Raw genomic sequence first — 7,673 nt, 5'->3', positions numbered from 1 at the left:
TGGAGCAGTTCTGTCCTCAGGAGATGGATCTTCACAGCCGCCTCTTGGGGCCATGAGGAGAATTAATAGGACGACCCCCGGGTAGCTGCTCAAAGCCCTGTGTGGGGCCACCCCTGTGTCTCCACCAGTTCCTTTGCTCTGTGCTCCCCCCCACTGTCACATCGCCAGCCTTTATTTCCTTTTCCTTGGACCCAGACAGCGAATGCTCCGCTGGTCTTGGCAGCCCCTTCTCTAGTCTGTCCTCAAATCACTTCCTGACGGACAGCCCTGACTAGCCATCAACGTGACCAAAACCCCACAAAATAGAACCCAACTTTCCTATTAAGCTGTACAGAGCTGTCCCAGCCCCACTTCCCACAGGCTGGCCTCATTCGCCATGGGATCCATGGTTCTCACCTGGGGCTGGGGGTGCCCCTGGCATCTGGTGGGGAGTGTCAGGGATGTCCCTCCAGGCCCAGTACAGTCCCCCAGCTGGTGGCCGGCAGACAGCAGCACCCAACCTGATGTCCCTGTGGCTTCTGGTTCCCCGAGGCTGGCTGTGCTTTGCTGCCTCTACATGCTCTCAGACGGGTGCCCTCTCTCCACCTTCACTGGTTAGCAGTGTTCCATCCATTAGAGCTCAAAGCACTGCCTCCCGGCAATGCAGCCCCTTCTCCTGGCCTGCCGTCTGCCTGTGCCCCGCGGTCTGTACCGTGTCCTCACGGACCGATCAGAGCGAGGCTCCCAGGAATGGAGAGGTTCCTGCTTGTGTCTGCTTGTGTCTCTGTCCCGCCTTCTCTGGACCTGGCACCGTGGCCTTTGCCGACAGAGGTCTTGGGTTGATTGTCAGTGAAGCAGACAATCTATATGGCTCTAAATGGCTGTGAACATGCTTGATTGGGTTATTTTTAAAATAATTGTATATGTAAACATTTGAGTGTGACACAGGTGGATTTTTGGGCTAATGGTCTTGTTCTTCAGGGAGTAACCACAGGCCCATCCACAAGGACCATTTCCAGCTAATTTATGGAACGCTGTTCTACCTGGTTAATTTTCAACGTTATCTCAGCCTGAGAGGTAGGTCAGCATGTGACGAAGTTCACTGGTTTGAATCCTAATCTGCTCCTTATGAGCTGCACCTTCCACGCCTTCGTTTCTTCCTTGGTTAGGTAGGGAAGGTATGAGCTACCTCAGAGTTGTGAGTGAGGCCTGCATCGAGTGACCGCATTAAAGTGACAAGGACTGCACCCGGAGTGTTGATATTTAAAGACCTTTAAACATCGCGATGCCGCATTTTGGTACCCAGGTAAAACAGCAAAGTTATTTCAGATGCAGACACAGACCCTCGGTGAGGCGGGGGGCTGATGGCAGGAGGTGGACCACCGACCCTGTAACGAGGGCGTGGTCTGTTCGAGGCTGAACGAAGTGCACATCATTGCATGTACCACGGAGGTCCCTCTCGTGAAGTCCTGGAAGGGTCCATGTGGCTGAGCCGTGTGGTCTGTCCATGACGTCCGGCAGGAGCAGAGCTTTCGGGTGCAGCCTTGCTCTTGTGCGCACAGCCCTCAACGGTCTCAAAAGTCTGAGGCTTAAAGCAGGCTTGGGGTTTCCTTACACCTCCTAGACATCTAATTTGCCTGGCAAACATGTTTTTCTTGGGTGTAAAGGTGAAGGAGTGGGTGATTCTGGTGAAAGTGTACTAATTACTGCACTTCTGGGTCAGTGGCGCTGGGTTGAAGACACTATCTGCCCTGGATGGACATCTCTGGGGTGGTGAGAACCGGTGGCTGGATGTCGCGGGGTTGCCAAGAAGATGCCAATTTTTTCCTTTTTCCTCAGTAACAACACCCTACTTTGTTTAGGGAAGCAGCACACCCAGCTGAAAATCCAATTCTCTTGCACGGCAGAGCGGCTGGTGACACAGGTCCAGATGCTGGGATGCTGATGGGGGGTCCTGGAGTGGGAGGTGTCAGGAGGCTTTCCCGACCCACAGCAGCCCTGGGCCCTTGTCCGGCCTTCTTGTCTGGGGCATGACACCAGGAAGGAAAGCAGCTTCGGGGGCCCGAGGGCCAGAAGGCAGAGTCCTGGCGTGTGAGGCAGGCCTGGGCCAGGCTCCTCGGAGGATGTCACAGACCTGCTGCCCATGCAAGGACCACCCACCTCTGAGCCCCACGCAGATTTTCCTCCGTAGCCAAGTGAAATCCTGGTACGGCGAGTGAGGCAGTCAGAGGCACCTTTTGTGGAAGGAGGACAAAGCTGGAGAGAAAGAGGTTTTCCTAAAGGCACAAGGCGCTGATTCTGCGTTAGGGATAATTCCTAGGAGTGTGGTTGCTGGTGGGTGGAAAACTGTAGCCAGAGAATAAGTGGGAGTGGCACTTGCTGGTATTTAACTGATTCGTTCACGAATGGTCCAAACAGTTCCAGAGAAAAGAACATTTCGGACACAGAAGTTTTCACCCTGCCTGACAATCAGCCTGACCGTGGGCTGTTCCATCCTTCCTGGGCGACACTGAGAGGGTCTCAGGCCCTTCCGGCCCTGTGCTGGCATTTCCCCAGGGTGTGTGCCCCATCCCGAATAGGCTGGAATGCCTCTGGGTGCAGCTGAGCCTCTTGAAAAGGGAAGAGACATGTGATGTGCTCTGGCTGAACAGGAAAATGAGGGAGGACAGGGAGAGGGGCCTGGAGGTGAGGAGGATGGTGAGCAACACTGGGGACAGAGGACGTAGGGTAACACCAGGGACAGGGGGATGGAGGGTAACGCCGGGGACAGGGGCATGGAGGGTAATGCCGGGGACAGGGGATGGAGGGTAACACCACTTCTCCAGGTGCCTTTGGGGGATGCTGCCGCCTCTCGCACCCCAGAGTGAAGTCAACAGGATTCTGTCCCGTGGAGCCCCACAGCCTGGCAGCTGGGATTGTCGCAGTATGAACCACTGTTCACTAGCTCTGCACCCTGGGACAGGCTCCCTGGTGTTTCCACCCTGGTTTCCCATCTGGACAGTGGGACCCTGATGTCCCAGCTGCGCCCAGAGCCCTGGACTCCAGCGTGTCGTCGGCACTCATTAGCGTTTCTCTTGTTGTGGTCCGTGGATGAAGTGGCTCTCTCTTTGTGTGTTCACAGCCCTCCTGCTCACTTTACCTTCTGGGAACACTTTTTACATAGCTTCGTATGTGGGGAGGACTCGAGTGATTAATTGAATGTTTCATCAGGTGCAGTTCTTCTGTTTCCCAGTTTTGACACAACATTTGGTGAAATTTCCAGGGACTCCTGTGGTCAGCCTCACGGTTTCACTCTGTCACTTTCTAATGCAGTATTCTTTGGGAGTCTTTTCAATTAAGCGCCATCATTTAAAAATAAGTTTTATAATATGCAGTTTCAGGTTAATTCTTTACCTTTGGGTCTCAGGCAGTAGCTACCTACCTGTGAGTAGTCACAAAGGTTCACGCAGTTTTCTCTAGCCGTCCCTGGCTCGTAGCTCAGCAGATCCCTTCAGATGAGTCAGCCAGCTGTGTACCTGCATGTTCAGGATACTTGTCAGGGGCCTTCCTCAGAGCAAGACCGACGCTTACCTCATCCTTGGGACTTTGGAGCCCGCCCTGGAGAGACTCCAGCCACATCCTAAGGGGCCGTCCGGGTCCCACAGGCTGGTGGGAGTGACTTCTGAGCCACTCCAGACCACACTTTGTGTTCCTACACCCCACAAAGCCACTTAAAGTGCCGTGTTCTGGTGCTGTGTGCCTCACCAGTGTGCCACACAAGCCTGCACGGGGATCTGAGCGGGCGCTGCCTTCCTCAGGCTATGCTTGAGTTTTGGGGCAACTGGAGCACTCGTGGCTGTGATTCTCGCCACTGTCTGGGCTTCCCTAGAGGGTCTCACCCGCAGCCTGAGGACCACATCGGCAGCCACCGAGGAGCCGCCAGGTGCGGCCTTGGTCCCACTCAGTGCTTCTCGACTTTGGTGAGAGAGGAGACAGCAAAACTTCAGCTGGGAGCCCCAGGCCTTCTCTGCTTGGGGCCCTGGGACTGACATAGCACAGATCCTGCCATCCACGTGCTGGGGGCCCCGCCGTGCGGCTCCCTCCTCTGGTTAGGGACTGCACCCTTGGGCTGTGCACCTCCTGGTTCTCACACTCAGGGGCCCAGGGAGGGTGGTGGATGAAGAGAGAAGGAGAAGGGTGGCAGTTTGAGCCCAATTGTGTTGGCTTCGTCTTCCGCCTCTTGTCCCTAAGTACATTGGCAAAGTTTTCCAGATGAAAACTCAGAAGGGATTTTTAATGACTGGAATCTGTGAATTCCATGGAAGCCAAGTCTGTCCACCTCTTTCACCCGCCTCATTTCTCCCCGTTGGGGCTGATTTTGGCAGCGTTCATAGGGGCAGGGACGGAAGGGGTGGGGGTCAGCCGTTGGCCCTGTGTCCCTCCCCTCCTCCCCTCAGCGCCACAGCATTTCGGTGTCATCCCCTTCCGTGCACGCGTCCTCATGAAAACCAGGTGCGGCTGGAAGGAGATGCCTGTGCCCACTCCCGTGACCTTCCCGGCCACCCTGGCTGCAGCGGCCTCTCGGCAGACATCTTTCTGGTACTGCCTTCGTGCCCCTCCCATCACCTGACGCTCGTGTTCCTGAATCTTCACGCGTGTGCTCTGTGCAGCCACCTCACGGGTTCCCTGGGAACGGAGACAGTGTCTCACGCCGGTCAGAATGCTCTTCTCTGTCCACTGAATAGTCCAACACAGAATCATTCCTCTGTGATTATTTATGCTTTGTTATGTAGAACTGGAATAAAGAAAAAGTGAATTTAGACATTACAGCCATCAGGTTGAAGCTTAGTAATTGCATTAGGGAATTAAATGGAAGCATTTGAGCTTCTCGAGTTCTAATTCCACATCTTCGTATCCCCATCACCCCATACCCAGTGTCTAACACAGCTCTTGGTCTAGGAGTTTCTTGATAAATGCTTACTGAATTGAACTGTACTGAGCTTAACATTCCCACCCAGAGTTAGAAGCCAGTCCCTGAACAAATTGCATTTAGAATATGAGTTTGACGTTACTGTGGTAAGGGGTATCCTACACGTCATAATTCCTAGTCAATGTCGGGTATTTAGTCAAATAGACTCAAGTATAGAGAAGCATAGGCCCATCTGGCAAAAGGGCAAGGCATGGTGCTTTAGGTCCAGGTCCCCAATATCAACTATGAAAATAAAACGTCAACTCCAATGACAGCCCTGTCCTAAGCTGGTCACTGTTTACGCTAACAATTATAAACAGCTCGAACTTACTGTCCTGAGAGGCAACGTACCCTCCATTCTCTCTGCAGTGTAGCTGCCTTGGTGGATGGAACATGCCCCTCCTCCCTCCCTCTCCCTATCCCTCCCTCCCCCCTCCTCTCTCCCTCCCTCTCCCCTCCTCTCTCCCTCCTTCCCCTCTCCTTCTTCCTATCTTCTCTCACCTTTCTCCCCCCACCTTCTCTCCTGGACAAGGGGTAGAAGAGAGGAGACCTCTGGAATCTTCTGCTTCATCCAAGCAGCTTGGGGGCAGCATCAACAGCTGCAATTTGGCTGCCCCAGCAGGTGCCTCAGGGCAGCCTTTCTAATGGGAATCCTAGAATCGTGTCTTTCCTTAATGTGTCCTAAAGGCTGGAGGACATGAAGTGAAACAATGCTCCATGCTCAGTCCTGTGATTTTGTGTAATTATTGGACTTACTTTGAAATTAAACTAAATGATACCCAAGGTAGAGCATGAAAAAAAAAGAAAAAACAGGCTATGGTGTTTGAAAAACAAACAAAACCGTTTGGTTTGTTGGTTTGTTCTTAGACCTTCACAGGCTCCTAGGTCACACGTTTCAGTTTCTCAGCAAGTGACATTCTCTGCAGAAGCTGTGTCAGTCTCTTGTTTGATGATGTCAGCCACAGCAGAAAGAAGCACTCCGTAGGCCCCATGCTCAGCACCTTGGCGTGAGCTCCTGCCATCTTTCGTTCATGCTCATCACAGCTCTGTGCAGTGGGCATCCTCCTGATCCCTGTGGGAGGATGGGGGATGGAGGCGGAAGGGTGAGTGATGGCAGGATCACATGAGGGGTCTCTCCCGAGGTAGGGAGGGGAACCGGCCCAGGACCTTAGTGCCCATCGAATCCTTCCTCCTCCTCCTCTGCCTCTCTGTGACTGTTTGACTCAGGCTGCAGGGATGGACATGAGTATGTGCAGAGCCTGTGTGCACCCCTGGGAATGTGTGCTCATATTGGCAGGGAGGGATGTGAGGTTGTACAGAGCGTGTGTGCATACCTTGGCGGTGTATGCTGGCATTGGCAGGGACAGATGTGAGCACGTATGGAATGTGTGTGCACACCTTGGGGATGTGTGCTGGCATTGGTAGGGACAGATGTGTACAGAGCGTGTGTACACACCTCGGGGTGTATGCTGTTGTTGGCATGGACAGATGTGAGCGTGTACAGAGCGTGTGTGCACACCTCGGGGTGTGTGCTGGTGTTGATAGGGACAGATGTGTACAGAGCGTGTGTGCACACCTGGGGGTGTGTGCTTATGTTGCTTTGTAACCGGCAAATACGTGGCCCGTTGCGTCGGGCGGCCCTGCGCCCATGCTGAGTCCGTCAGTGGCCCTCGGGTTGGGGTCTCCGTCTGCCCAGACAGCACTCGAGTGGCTTGAGGTTTCAGATTCTTCCTCTACGGATACTTGGGCCTGCTCAGGACCAAACATCAGAACCAGCCAACTGCAAACTACAAGAACGTTCAAATGCATCTTCAGTAGGAAAAACAAAAGCAATTGGAAAAATTTTCCAACGTGACCCCGTGGTTAAGCCGTTAGATACTCCAGCCAACAGATTGAGTCACTTTAAAATTCACACCAATTAAAATGGTTGTGAGAGTTGCAGAGCTTTACCGCTAAACCTTGAAATAATTGAAGCATTCTGCTCCACTTGCTTACAAACTAGGGTTGGGGATACCTTTCAGTCCAAAGTAGCAACCTTCTAAATCCAGCTTAGATGCGAGGCTCCCACTGACACAGGAAGAGACAGTGGCCCTTGATTATTCTCCTGTGTTCAGATACTGTGTCATTTCCTTTTTTTTTTTTTTTTTTTTGTATACTGATCATCACTTCTGCTTTTCCAATTCAAACTAAAGGGAGTTTAGTTCTGTTTTGGAGAAGCTGTGGTTAGTGGTTTCTTTTCATGGTTTGCTTAATCTCTTAAGTCTGGTGCTTACATTACCCAAATAGACTTTTCTTTAGTACCACAGTGCCATAACCAGGGCTTCTCCCTCCATATCTGCTCCCCAGGAGGCTCCCTAGGAATGGGAGCTGGAGATCCAGCCCCTCTCCATGTGCCGTTTTCTTTGAGTCCAAGGCAGGTTTGGCTCAGAGAAGAAAAGAGGCCTCCGGGCTAGCTGCCTCTGACTGCTTGCTTGTGAAATGTTTAATGATAAGGCGACTTCAAAACTAATTTACACATTGATAGTTGTAGCTTGAAGTATCACCGCAGTCATAAGAACAAGAAACACTCCCATAAAGTAGATAAGCAGAAAAAAAGCCATAGAAGTTTAATAGAGCACAAATAAAATGGTGTTGTAAGAATGTACAGTGGGAAATGCTCTCAGTCCAGCCAGATCCAGCTGTGACGTCAGTCCAGCTGTGGTGTCCTCCTGTAAAAACATTCAGCCACATGTGGCCCTGATTGCAA

The sequence above is a fragment of the Chlorocebus sabaeus genome, unplaced genomic scaffold (genome assembly GCF_047675955.1).
Source record: "Chlorocebus sabaeus isolate Y175 unplaced genomic scaffold, mChlSab1.0.hap1 unalloc_scaffold_152, whole genome shotgun sequence".
Taxonomy (NCBI): Eukaryota; Metazoa; Chordata; class Mammalia; order Primates; family Cercopithecidae; genus Chlorocebus; species Chlorocebus sabaeus.
Note: the sequence above shows the minus strand (reverse complement) of the source record.